Source organism: Falco naumanni, unplaced genomic scaffold (assembly GCF_017639655.2).
Source record: "Falco naumanni isolate bFalNau1 unplaced genomic scaffold, bFalNau1.pat scaffold_49_arrow_pat_ctg1, whole genome shotgun sequence".
Taxonomy (NCBI): domain Eukaryota; kingdom Metazoa; phylum Chordata; class Aves; order Falconiformes; family Falconidae; genus Falco; species Falco naumanni.
Window position 1 is genome coordinate 101,390 of NW_024427552.1, and position 13,993 is coordinate 115,382.

The window sequence follows — 13,993 nt, forward strand, 5'->3', positions numbered from 1 at the left end:
CCCAATGGGGATGAGGAAGAGGAGCCCCATGACACCAGACAGAATCAGCTCCATGGGCCTGGGCAGCACCATCCACGTGGGGCCAGGCAGGAGCACCCCAGCAGAGCCCAGGCCCCAGCACCATGTCCCCATGGGCAGGGCACATGGGCAGGCGGCCTCAGGACCGTGCTGGGCAGGACTGTGCCTGCAGGACGGCTGCTCCCGCCTGTGGGGCTGCCCAAAGGCTTGGTGGAGATGCGACTGCCGGCACCACTGTGTCTGTTTCTGCAAGCCCCCGTGGTGGCAGCGCTGCTCCCACAAGAGCAGTGGGTTCCCCTGCCAGTGAGCAGCTGGTGAGGTGCAGGGCTGGGACCCCCCTGGGCTGCCCCCTCATCTGAAATGTTAAATCTTTCCTCTATCCATGGATCTATCTGTGGAGCTCATCCATCCATCCCTCAGCTGGGGCTGCATCACCCTCAGTGCCTGAACCCAGTGGGGATGGTCTGGCATTGGGCACTGCTGGCACCCACAGAATGGGGGGTGGGGGTGTCTGGTACCACAGTGGGTGTGCTGGCATGTGGGGACCCAGCTGGGCTAGAGAAAAGGGCCAGCATGAACCTCATCAGGTCCAACAAGTGCCAACTCCGGCCCCTGGGGATGAACAAGCCCAGGCCCCGGCACAGGCAGGAGCCACCTTGCTGGAAAGCAGCTTGGCAGAGAAGGTCCTGGCGGGCCCCTCAATGAGCTGCCTGCTGGGCAGGGGATCTGTGCCCCTTGCAAAGGGGGGATCCAGTATGTATTGAGACCCCACGGTGAATCCATACACCACAAATTGAAAGGCATATTATCCCCAGGTTGGCATATTCAAATGGATAATAAACGGGGTATGGGCTTGGTGCCTTAAACATTTTAGTCCAAACTAGATAACAGAGTTGAAACATGGGAATAAATCCCCCACCCCATCAGAACACTCCACTCAGGAATTGTTCATGAGCGATTTGTTGTGAATCGTGGAATAGAACCATGGCATACCCCAGACTTGAGAACCCTTATTCCAGGCATGTGTCCTTGTTGGGGTATCCAGGCACCAGGCTTTAAACTGCATAACACGTTTGCAAACACGTCTGCAGATCCCACCTGTTATGCAAAAACTACCAATCAAGGAAACACATTGCAATATGCAGTTTTGCTTACCCACAAAACAAAATGAAATTTTGCGTGAGAAGGAAAAAAACCAAGCTACGACCCATCAACACGCTCCACCGTTCAATATCCAGCCCCTCAGGGTCCTTTCTGAGCATCTTCGGATGGGAAGATGTACTTTGTACTACCTACTTCCTCAAAATTATTTACATATGCATAAGGCACTTGCATATGTCACTTCGATCCTGGGGGCCTTTCTTGGGGTCTTTAGAGATCGTTGGTGGTCAACAACTTGGTGAACTTCAGCTGAACTTTCCTGGGGCACCTGCACTCTACTTGTTGTTACAGAACTTCATTTATTCTCCGTGCTGTATGGTCTTGAAGGCAACACACCATTACCCCGCTTCGCTCGTCTATTGCTATAGCCCAGGTGCCTCAGAAAGCTTGCTGCCCCTTACTGAGCTTATTCAATAGGTCGAGTTAATCATTGCTTTAGTTGCAGCCTCTCCGAGTGATTCTTTATAACTTAATCCCATCAGCGAGGAGAAGCGTCCAGCTGTGCCACTGAAGGCAGCAGCCTCGAGTCACCAGGCTGCTCCCTAATGGAAGCAATCCCGACTGCCTGGATCTCGCCGCTGAGAGGCTGTATTTAAAAAAGGAAGTGTTTTCCAGCAAGGGAAACAAGGCTTGAGCACTCATACTCCGGCTGGTGACTCTCCCAGGCAGCTGCATATTCCCAGTCCCTCAGCAGGGCAGGTGTAGCCAGAGCCCTGTCGGAGTCAGCAGCAAAACACGCTAGCCCTATTCCTGCAGGAACTACAAACGCCGGGGCGGCTCCGGGGCCTCTTTCCCTCCTTAGCTCTCGGCTCACCCCCAGGGCTGCCCCGGTCGGGCCTGACTCCAGCTGCCCCAGGGCCTGCACTCCAGGGGGTTGGAGCCTCCCCACAGAACCCCGGGCAGCCAGCAGGCAGCAGACACCCCTGTGCCAGCCCAGGAGCATCCCTCATCCCACGGCCGGCCACAGGTCCCCTCCGCCGGGCCACAGGCCCAGCACAGGCTGTGCCTGCCCAGCCCAACGTGGCTGCCAGGAGGGTGAGGGTGGGCAATGGCAGCTCCCAGCATGCCCTGGGAACAACATGGCTGCCAGCAGCCCTGGGCCTACAGCTCCCAGCATGCCCTGGGAACAACCTGGCCATGGGGCAGCCCAAGGCCTACAGCTCCCAGCATGCCCTGGGAACAACCTGGCCATGGGGCAGCCCCAGGCCTACAGCTCCCAGCATGCCCTGGGAACAACCTGGCCATGGGGCAGCCCCAGGCCTACAGCTCCCAGCATACCCGGGGAACAACATGGCCATGGGGCAGCCCCAGGCCTACAGCTCCCAGCATGCCCTGGGAACAACCTGGCCATGGGGCAGCCCCAGGCCTACAGCTCCCAGCATGCCCCGGGGCATGCCTTCTCCCAGCAGGCCATGGGACATCTGTGCCCTGCAGTGGGGCCCTGGGGGACACCAGCCCCCAGCCCTGGCCCTGCAGGCCCCATGGCCACTGCCCGGGGCTGCCCGAGCACAGATCCTGGCCCCGGAGCCCCGTGGGGCAGGAACGAGGGGGAGAGAGGCACGAGCGACAGGGAGACGTGGGTCAAGGCGGAGGGGTGGCCGGAGAGGGACAGGATGGGGCCAGAGGGGCAGGGGGAGCGGGAGGGGCTGGGCAGGGATGGAGAAAGGACAGGCACTGGGGAGGAGCAGGCAGAGGGTTGGAGCGGGACAGAGACAGAGGGGCAGGGGGGTGCCGCAGGGAATACAGGATCAGCAGCAGGAGAGAGGGACAGGGAGAGGAGTGGAGGGGTGGGAAGGGGAGCAGAGGCACAGGCCAGCACAGGCAGGGTGAGGGGACAGGATGAGCAGGCTGTGGCTTTGGCAGTGGGTGGCAAAGCTGCTTCTGTGGTGTGCCTGCTCTGGTGAAAGGAGCTCCTGCACCAGCCTGAGGGCAAAAGAAGAGGAGCAAGGAGCGAGCTGTCGCAGTCCTTAGTTTGCAGGTTTAATGTATCGTCCCTGTTCAGAAAACATAGTGTGTATGTGTGTCGGTGGTGCCGGCAGATTATTATTCTTTATAGCAATTTCTTTAAATACCGGACTTCATGCAGAAGGTTCACATGGTGCTGTGCTTCTAGTAAACAGAATTGCTTTTATGCATGCTGCAGTCTGGAGGTGGCAAGTGCCAGGTTAGAGATGAAGATGGAAATGAAAGCAAGTGACGCACACGCAGTGGTGATCCTGCCACAAGCATGCTGTGTATTGACCTGGGAGAACGCTGCATGGACTCTCAGAAGTCAAGGTTTTCAGTGCTGTTTCTGTGTTTGATACCCAAGGGATGGTTTCCCTCTGCGTGTGTTTCTGTGCAGGCATGTGCATGGAACATAGGTGTGTCCTTGTGCCATAAGTGGGACTGATGGCAGCTTTTCATTTCATTCCAACTCAAAAGTAAAGAAAGACCGTACCTGCAAAAGAATTCAAACAGCCGTCTGTGTTTCCCATAGCGAGCATAGAAGTGTGAGGGAGCGATTTACAGGTTCAGAACTTCAGCCAGCTCTGGATGGTAAACCCTCAGGAGAGGAAAGAGAAGCCCCACTTTTTTAACTACAGCTCTGCTTCCCTTAATGTGTCTTCTTGTTAGATTGTGTCAGCAATCAGATTAAAAGCACATGATTAAATTGTGCTTGTTTATGAAGATATTTGAGGGTTATTTACTGTCTTAAATCCTCTTACGAAGTGAGGCACACCGTTGCCCTGTGGGCAGTACAATGTTGTGGCTGGTAATTTTCCTTTTCTTCCCTAGTGTACGGATGCATTTATGAAGGCAAGTGTTGGGTCTTATTGGTGCCGCACAAGAAACCAACGTGTGAAACCCAGACATTCACTGTTAGAAACAGGAAGAAGCTATGGGCCCTTGCTTCAGATTCTGCAAAAGATGTACCAAGGCTGAGGAAAGTGGCAAAAAGGGAAGAAATGCCGTAGCATAACTTTGGGATGGCAGGTGAGGTTTCCATCAGTGTTCCTCAAATGTAGCAGCCTCATTTTGTTTGCGGATGTGGTGTTGAACTCAAACTGTGAGACTAGTTTCCTTTATTGTGGGTGATACTATAGTGCACGTACCTTTCATGTCCCAAGTGAAGTTGCCAAGGCTCTAGTCAAACTTCTGCAGAACCCCCTCAAATTTTCCTTAGTGCGTGATTTCCTTCAACAGTCAAGTCCAGGTCTGTGGCATACAATAACCCCTACCCCATTTGGGACCTGGATGTGGCTGATTTTTAATTTAGACTTATCTGCTGTTAGAGATTTTCGGGTTTTGGTCCAAATAGGGAAATGCTGATTGTGTGCATTCTTTTGCTTTTTCATAGTGTTGTTCCATGTTTAGTCATTTGTTCCTTACAAAAATAATGTATGGGTGTCTATGAAGCTGGAGGTGTTTACGTTCTTGTGGCTGAATGTAGCAGTGGAGCTATCTTGCTGTATTTAAATCAAGAGGAACATAATGTAACTTCACTTAAAATCTGGTCTTGGTAGGCAGATCCTACCCTGATAAGCATTTAAAAAAAAAAAAAAATTCAAATCTGTGACGAGGTATAGGTGGAGCACCTGAACTGGTGCAAGGCCGCAGATCTCTCGCTGGTATCCACACATTGCAGAACTGTTGCCATCATGACCTTGAAATAGTGAGCCATTAATGTTAACTACTAGCAGCTTGTGAACCTAACAGTCAAGGTAGAAAATAATTTCCCACTGCCATCTTTTTTTAATTTTCTTTTATGTTTTAAAGTTTCTGATTTGATACTTTCTGATGTATTTGAAACCTGTGTCATATCCTGTGTAGTTTGTGACACGTGTGTGGCAGATGGGACTTTTCTGCTTGGAGAGGTGGTGAGATGGAGAGTGGAGAATGGTTTTATGGCACAAGTGTAAAAATATAAAAAGGGATTAAGAGGCTTGTGTACCTTGCTGCCAGTTCAGTGGCATGAGAATTCCTGTAATGACAAATTCCTTCTGGCTCTGAAGGAATGAACATGCCAACCTGCTGAGTTTCCACCCAGAGCAACACTAGCAACGGATGTCGTTCCCAAATGGTGAGGTGGTTGTAAGCTTCATCAGTAGTAGAAGCTGTGGAGAAAGTCACAAATCATCTGCCGTTCTGCAAGTCAAGTGCTTGGCTCTTTTGTCACTAGTGTTGATTTAAGGGTACATTGCTTATAAATCGCACTTGACCTTTGTAATTCTTCCTACTGCTAAGTTCTCGGTGCCATCAGAGAACCATTGTGCTGTGAAGGCCCTGTAAACATACGGCAATGTTTGTGTTTATCCATTTTGCCTTCCCTTAGATGATGTTATTTTGTAATTTGAAACCTTAGTGGCAGGATTTGGGGCTTTATCCTGATCAGCCATCTAAGGGCCAGCTCTCGCTGCAGCTGCAGCGTAAGTATTCAGGTAGTTTGAGCACCAAATGAAACTTCCACTTGGCTGTCATTTTGGCTTTTCCCTTCCTCTTACTTTTTATATTTTAATAAAGAGTTTTAAGTATTTGGCTTCCTTACAGAAAAAAAAAAAAGCTATCCTTGTCCTGTTATGATAGACCCCTAATCTGGAGGCCAGAAAGCTGAGACCACCAGGAAGATGTTGAGAGGAAGGAGAAGAATGTTAGAGCCATGAGTTGGGTGTTCTTCAGCTGGCCAGATCTGAGGAGGTGGAAAAGGTGCCTCCCAGGTAGCTACAGGGAAGCACAGGAGAGCAGCTGGGAGCCAGAAGTGTGGTGTGGGCATACGGAAGTGCTACGCTGTGGTGTGTCAGGCAAATTATTTTCAGGAAGTTTCACATTTGTTGTCATTTCCCAAGCTCCTGAGGTGCAGGAATGCTGGAGGCAAGAAGCTGCCAGCATCAATTACGTGGAGAAAGAACACTTCTATCTCCATTTTACTTTCCTCACTTCTGTGTTGCGGTGGCAGGGCAGTAAAGACCCGGACCCAGACCCTGACCCTGGCCCTGACCTTGACCCTGTGAGTACGCAGGCAGCTTGTGTGGCCAGTGCCGGTGCGGTTCTGGCACAGAGGATCAAGCGCTTCATGCTTCAGAGCTGTCAGGCTGACACTCTTCAGCACTCAATGAAGCTCTAAATTACAGCTAGAGGAAGACAGAAATTTTGCTTCAGAGCTTGATAATGTCGTTCTGATCCATCCTTTTGCTTGTTCAGTGGCTACAGAAGGGAGCCACTGCCTTGGTAGGAGCATCCATTGAGTTCTTCCTGTGTGATATTAGAGAATCATTGTGTCTGTCTATGCATGAGATCATTACAGTAGGTGTTTTGAAGATGTTCATGTGTGGTACATAAAACCTTTGCCAGTAAAATAGTAAATCCACGCAGTGGGGTCTAAAGCACACAGATCCAGTGCAATCCTCCAAAGAGCTTTGAAAGTCTCTCCCCGAGGGTACAGACCTGGCTGTTGGTGATTCTGTTGACCTGCTTTTTATAGCAGGTTGCTTGGAGAAGTTGCTATGACAGAAGTCGTCTTCTGGGGGCCGAATGCTGCAAATGGTAGGATGTTTAAGGAAGCAAATGAATAACCTTCAGACTTGGTTTTATTCTTTTAACAGATTGTACACAAATGTAGTAGCCCGAGTAGGCTGCTTTTAGCAGGGGAACGTGACCTGACTGCCTGACTGCACAGGAGGCAAGGAACTCTCTTCTTCTCACTGACCAGGAGCCCTCAGTTTCAAGGCAGATCTGAAGAGGAATATTTGACCCGTGGGAAATGCAACTTCAGATACGTAACTCCGGTGGGACCGCCGTGTGTGCCCTGTGATAGGAGCCGTGCATCCCAACCGTGAACGTAGAGACTGGGCCCGGTTTTTAGCTTGGTTCAATCTGAACTCTTCTGACTGATTCTGTGATCAAGTGCAGGCAAGTCTGCCCCCTGAGAGGATGTTGTCATGGGTGGAAGGGTTGAAGTGCAGTGACTGCGTCAACAAACAGGTGGTTTGAAAAGTCTTTTGGGAAGGATCTGGTACGCTGGTGTAATGCCTTTTCCCTTTACAAAGGTGTCCAGTAAACACAAGTGTTCCTGCATGTGTCCAGTAGCGCAGAGACCTCTGTACTTTCTTTGGACTGATTGTTGTGTAAGATCTGGGGGTTTTTGGACAGCTCTGAAAATTGTTCAAAAGGTATCTTGCATGTTGGGTGAAATGGGTCATCACTTCCATAAACCTCTAGCCTGTAAAGAAGGCCGTGGAAGTAAGGAGATTTTCTTTTTTTTCTCTTTTTATTGTTACTGGGAGGAAAAGCAGTGATTAACTATTGACCTGTGATAGCCCAGATGCAGGCTGTGCAGTGCATTTGAGGTGGATCACTCCTGTACTGCCAAGACTGAGCCCAGACTCCTCAATGCTTTGCACACTGGCAGTGGAAGTCCTTGTGCAACTGTGGGTACTGGCTTTCTGTGCTGTAGCGTGAAAAATACAAAGCACTGGGGTTAAGGTTTGCAGAGAAGTGGGAAAAAGTTGATTCTTTTGTGCTAGGAAGAGAATGTCCTGTAGTTTTCAAACTTTGAATGTCTCCACTTGGAATTTAAAAGCTGCTTTTAACTCTGCTGCTATGTTTCAGTGGGCGGGAAGGTGTCTTGCAGTTACAGATGATCCGTTCCCTTAAGAAGGATCTTTGCCTTCTGTGGGAGAGAGGGGGGGGTAAGAGATAGGGTAGAGTTTAGCAATTGTAATAGTCTGTTTAGCTGTTTAGGGTAAAAGTTGTAAAATTTAAGCTGTTTGCCAAATCTTACACGGTTTGCTTGGGTACTGTGATAAGGTGTACGGGAGTAAAGGGCTTCATGACCATATAAGTCCAGCTTTATGACCATATAAGTCCAAAGAAAGATTACAACCTTGCAAAAATAAGCCAAAGCTGGTTCTGCGGTTTGGACAAAGAGCAGGACATTACTGAGCCTGCGCCAGATGTGGGGGTCACGAGGAAGACTCACCTGCCTTCATCCTCAGGACCCCTGACGACCACCACCAGGGGACACTGCGCAAACTCAGTCGGGAGAGAGATATGGAAATGACTTGCAGAACTAATTTTAATACAAAGCGGGGATAGGTAATGCATATGTATAGGTGCATTACAACACATTATGAATATGTAATGAGATGCCTTATAAAAACAGAGCAAGTTTTCGTGTCAGGCGCACACGGTTTTGGCGGGACTACCCCCTGTGCTGCCCAGCGCTGAATAAACATACCTACTTCACAATCTTACTGATTGTGGAGTCTGCTTCCCGCACGTCAGTTTTGGCGAGCCAGCCAGGAGGATCTCCACTCGGCTGCGGGACCGACTGCAGAGCGGACGCTCCTAGGCGCGCCCCGAGCATTTTACTCGGAGGAGTCTCCGCTGCCAGCTGATCACCGCGGGAGTGGACAACAGCCTCTTGAAGCTGCGGATTTAACGGTATGTTTAACGAAGGGACTTAAGCGTACGCACATTCGGGGCTGCTGATAAATCGCGCAGAGACGTCTGGCGTGCAGCATAGTGCCCGTGGGTTGGGTACCTGTAGGGTTTGGGACTGCAGTTTGGGACTGCAATTGGGAAACTCGCTGGCCGATAGAGCGGCCGGTAGCGATCTCGGGGATAGATCGACTGAGTTTGAGGTAACCACTGTATCCCGTTGTTGGGAGCCAGGATGGACCTGCTCCCATCCTGGGATGAAGTATCATATGCAGATATGTTTTTCACTCTGCGAAACCATCCGGAGTGGCAAAGGGACTGTGGGATAATACCCCCACAGGACCCTATGGTACTCGCATTGGAGCGAGAAAATAAAGGGGGTAGAAGTAAACTAAAAAGATGCTGTTCTTCCTGCAGCATTGGGCAGAGGTGTACAAAGGCAGACAAAGTTCACCAAGCCCCAGAACAAGACTTAGATGATTGTTTAAACCTCCCCCTCCCACCCACCCCCACCCCCCCTCCCGGGCACGGGACAAGGATATGGATTCAGAAGGAGCTTTTAATCCTCCTGATAGCCCTGTATCTTCCCACACTCGGCAGAAGTCTGCCCTGACTACTTTACAAGCACCCCTCCGAGAGGCGGTGGGGCCAGATGGTGGAACAATGCTAATTAAAGTGCCTTTCTCCACTGCTGATTTGGGAGAGTGGAGAAAGATTGCAAAGGATTATAGAAGTGACCCGATAAGTGTAGCCAGGCATTTCCAATTTATCGTAAAACAACACAATCCCGATTGGAATGATATACAATTATTACTAGAATATTTGACTGAAACTGAAAAACAGCTAGTTCTGAAAACAGCAGGAAATTTGGCCGAAGATCATTATAAAATTACAGGAGGGGATGTTAAGGAACATTTCCCCCTCCAAGACCCAAAGTGGGATGCTAATAGATCGGCACATATGCAAAGATTACAGGAATATCAGGAATGGGTTTCGAAGGGAATGGAGAGAGCAATTCCCAAAACTATAAACTGGTCAGCTTTATATGCAGTTAAGCAAACTCCTTCTGAGTCCCCGTCTGAGTTCCTGGATCGGCTGAGGGTTGTGATGCGCCGTAACACGCCGCTGGACCCTGGGTCTGAGGTAGGGATCCAGCAATTAGTTTCTTTATTCCTGGGTCAATCTGCAGGGGACATAAGGCGAAAACTTCAAAAGCTGCGTTCTACAGAAGGTAGAAACTTAGAGATATTGTTGGATGAAGCGTGGAGGGTGTTTAGTAATAGAGAAGAAGAATATCGGCGGGGACAAAAGAAATTGATAGCTGCCATTCAAGAAAAAGGGGAACGGAGAGGTGGTAGGCGAGATTCGTCTCGATTGGAAAGGGATCAGTGCGCTATATGCAGGGGCTTTGGTCATTGGAAAAGGGAATGTCCTAGAAACAGGGAAGGGGGTCGGAAAACCTCGGCGAATGTGAGGATAGCCAATGTAATAGAAGACTGACGGGAACCTGGGGAATCTACCCTAGCAGATCCACTGGTTATAATTAAGCTAGGGGAAAAGCAGCAACAAGTGGAGTTTTTGATAGATACAGGAGCGACATATTCGGTTTTGAATCAAGCCTTAATGCCTTTAGGAGATGATTACGTTGTAGTACAGGGAGCAACTGGTCAAAGTGAAAAGGCGTATTTTTGCGAACCTTTAAAGTATAAATTGGGAAAACAATGGGGTATCCACAAGTTCTTATACATGCCCAACTCCCCAAAGGCACTTTTGGGGAGAGATTTGTTGGAACAATTAGGAGCAAAGATCACGTTTGAAAAAGGGGAAATTACTCTGGAGGTAAAGGATCGACAATATACACAGGCATTAAGTCTAGTCCTAACTAGTCTCCCCTCGGAAGGGAAAATTGATGAGGAAATTCTGAACCAAGTGTATCCAGGAGTCTGGGCTACTGATGTGCCTGGAAGAGCGAAAAATGCTCCACCTGTTGAAGTTAAGATAAAGGAAGGTCAACGACCGGTAAGGATTAAACAATATCCTCTAAAGAAAGAGGACAGGGAAGGAATCCGGCCAGTGATAGAAAAATTTTTGCAGCTAGGACTATTAAAGGAATGTGAGTCTGAATTCAATACTCCTATATTACCTATTCGGAAGTCAGATGGGTCATATAGGGTGGTTCAAGACTTGCGCACAGTGAACAGGATTACTGAGGATCTACCCAGTCGTGGCAAACCCGTATACCCTACTGACTGTATTGGCACCTGAATTAATCTGGTTTACTGTTCTAGATTTAAAGGATGCTTTCTTTTGCCTCCCTCTCCACGAAGCCAGTCAAAAGTTGTTTGCATTCGAGTGGGAAAATCCTAAAAGTGGTCAAAGGACCCAGCTCGCTTGGACGGTGTTGCCGCAAGGATTCAAGAATAGTCCTACCATCTTCGGCAATCAGCTTGCGAGAGACCTGGAATCCTGGGAAGCCGAGAAAGGAAAATCGTTACAGTATGTGGATGACATCCTGATCGCTACCACAGAGGTAGATTGTATGGCGTGGACGGTGAGTCTGTTGAATTTCTTAGGGCTTCAAGGATACAGGGTGTCCAAGAAGAAGAGCCAGGTAATGCAGCATAAAGTGAATTATTTGGGCTATGAGATCAGTGCGGGACAGAGAACTTTGGGGCAGGCCCGCAAAGAGGTGATATGCCAAACTAAAAAACCCCAGACGGTAAAGGAATTGCGAACCTTTCTGGGAATGACAGTGGTGTCGATTGTGGATCTACAATTATGGACTGCTTGTTAAACCATTATATGCGCTGACAGCGACTGAGCAGAAACACCTCGAATGGAATAAAGAGGCTGAACAAGCTTTTGAACAACTAAAGAAGGCTCTGATGTCAGCCCCGGCTTTAGGACTCCCGGATGTGGGTAAGTCGTTCCTCCTTTTTTCTCACGAGAAACAGGGCATTGCCCTAGGAATATTGGCACAGGAGCTAGGTCCGTATCGTCGGGCAGTTGGCTACCTCTCTAAACAGTTAGACGCGACTGCAAAGGGCTGGCCTGGATGCCTAAGGGCAGTTGCGGCTGTGATACTAAATATACAGGAAGCCCAAAAATTCACCCTGGGCCAGAAAATGACTGTTTTTGTGTCCCATGCAGTGTCAGCAGTATTGGAAGCAAAGGGTGGACACTGGCTATCTCCACAAAGATTCCTGCGATATCAAGCTGTAATAGTGGAACAGGATGATGTGGAAATCGTGGTTACTAACATTGTCAACCCAGCTTCTTTTCTCAGCGGAAACACAGGAGAACCAGTGCATCATGACTGCTTAGAAACTATTGAAGCGACATACGCAAGTCGCCCAGACTTAAAGGATAGCCCCATAGAAAACGGAGAAAACTGGTTCACAGACGGGAGCAGCTATGTCCTGAATGGCAATCGACACGCAGGATACGCCATCACCACCAGTCAAGAGGTAATAGAGTCAGGACCTTTGCCCATGAACACCTCCGCACAAAAGGCAGAAATAATTGCCCTAACTCGAGCCCTGGAGTTGGCTCAGAGCAAAACTGTAAACATTTACACAGACGCAAAATATGCTTTTAGAGTTGTACACGCACATGGAGCAATTTGGAAAGAAAGAGGTTTATTGAACTCCCAAGGGAAAAATATCAAACATGCAGAAGAAATTCTGAAGTTACTAGAAGCTGTCCAACTCCCTAAGAAAGTGGCAATTATGCATATTAAGGCACACCAGAAAGTGAGCTCAGATTTGGAAAAAAGGAATGAACTGGCGGACAGAGAGGCAAAACAAGTGGCCAAAACAAAAATAAAAGTAGTAGGGGCTTTAATCCCCGATAGGCATATTTCCCTACAAGATAAACCAAAGTACACTAAGGAAGATCAGAAACTTATTTCAGACTTAGAAGGGTCATATAATGAAGAGAGATGGGCTTATACCCCACAGGGAAGACTAATTGTTCCCTCATATTTACTGTGGCACTTAATACGGGAAGAACATAGGAAGAGACATTGGGGAATGGAGGCTCTGTATAAGCATCTGATAAAAAATATTGTGGCTAGAAACTTATATACCACAGTGAGACAGGTGACTCATCAGTGTGACCTTTGCCTCCAGACTAATCCAAAGAATACTCCCAAACTAGAAATGGGCCAGATTGGAAAGGCCTGGACAAGAACGGCAAGTTGATTTCACAGAACTTCCAAGAAAAGGGGGGTACCGATATTTGCTGGTATTAACTGATACCTTTTCAGGTTGGCCAGAAGCGTTCCCAACCAGAACTGCCAAGGCTCGGGAGGTAACTAAAATACTAATACAAGAAATAATACCGCGTTTTGAGGTTCCAACAACCATATCCTCTGACAGAGGACCACACTTTGTTTCAAAAATAGTGCAACAAACCAGCCACCATTTAGGTATAGATTGGCAACTTCACATCCCGTATCGCCCTCAGTCGAGTGGCCAAATGGAGAAAATGAACCACTTAATCAAACAGCAAATTGTAAAGTTGGGACAAGAAGCAAACTTGCCATGGCCTCAGTCTCTCCCTTTAGCCCTTTTGCGTATACGGACAAGACCGAGGGTGAGGGAAGGACTGAGCCCTTTTGAAATTCTGTATGGACACCCCTATGGAATACAAAAGGGGTCATCAATGCAAATTGGGGATGAAATTATGACTTCCTATATGGTGGCATTGAGCAAGCAGCTCAATAAAATTGAAAAACATGTAATTGGGACCCGAGGAAAGAGTCTGGATGGGCCTGTACATGATATCCAACCTGGAGATTATGTATATGTAAAGTCTCTTACAGAAAAAACCTTGAAACCACAGTGGGAAACATCGTAAATAACCCCCTCATAAACAGACCAACGAGTTTCCACAGTTTTGCGCGGGTTCATTCCGTTTTTAGGGGTTAGTGAGTTGGAAAAGGCAATAATAAACATCTCAGCTATAATAGAAACAGTGGAAAATAGGACAGTTGATGCCCTCCTGGCACTCCAGGAGGAAGTTACTGACTTATTGAAAATAGTGTCACAGAATCGTATGGCTTTAGATTTGCTATTAGCCTCCCAAGGGGGGGTATGCACTGTGATCAATGTAGATTGTTGTATGTATGCAGATCAAAGCGGGTGAATCACCGAGGACCTCCAAGAAATTAGGAAACAAGTAAATATTCTACATAAAGTGACACAAGATAACACTTCTTGGGGCTTTTCTGAATTATGGGAGAAACTGACATCCTGGTTGCCCAATCTAACATGGTTAAAACAATTATTTGTAATGATCATTGTAATTGTCTTTCTATTTTTAATTATTAGTATAGCTATCCGTTGTGGATTTTGGTGTCTTAAGGGAACTGGAAATTCCTATAGTGAATGGA

The 13,993-nt window shown here is 48.2% G+C and overlaps 1 long non-coding RNA gene across 1 annotated transcript; it reads left to right on the forward strand.

The window, feature by feature from the left end:
• Window positions 1–3,239: 3,239 nt before the first annotated feature.
• On the forward strand, window positions 3,240–7,366 carry LOC121082260. Its single transcript, XR_005825953.1, has 3 exons — window positions 3,240–3,343; window positions 3,958–4,155; window positions 6,762–7,366. It is a non-coding gene; the product is annotated as an uncharacterized LOC121082260 (long non-coding RNA).
• The last annotated feature ends 6,627 nt before the right edge of the window (window positions 7,367–13,993 follow it).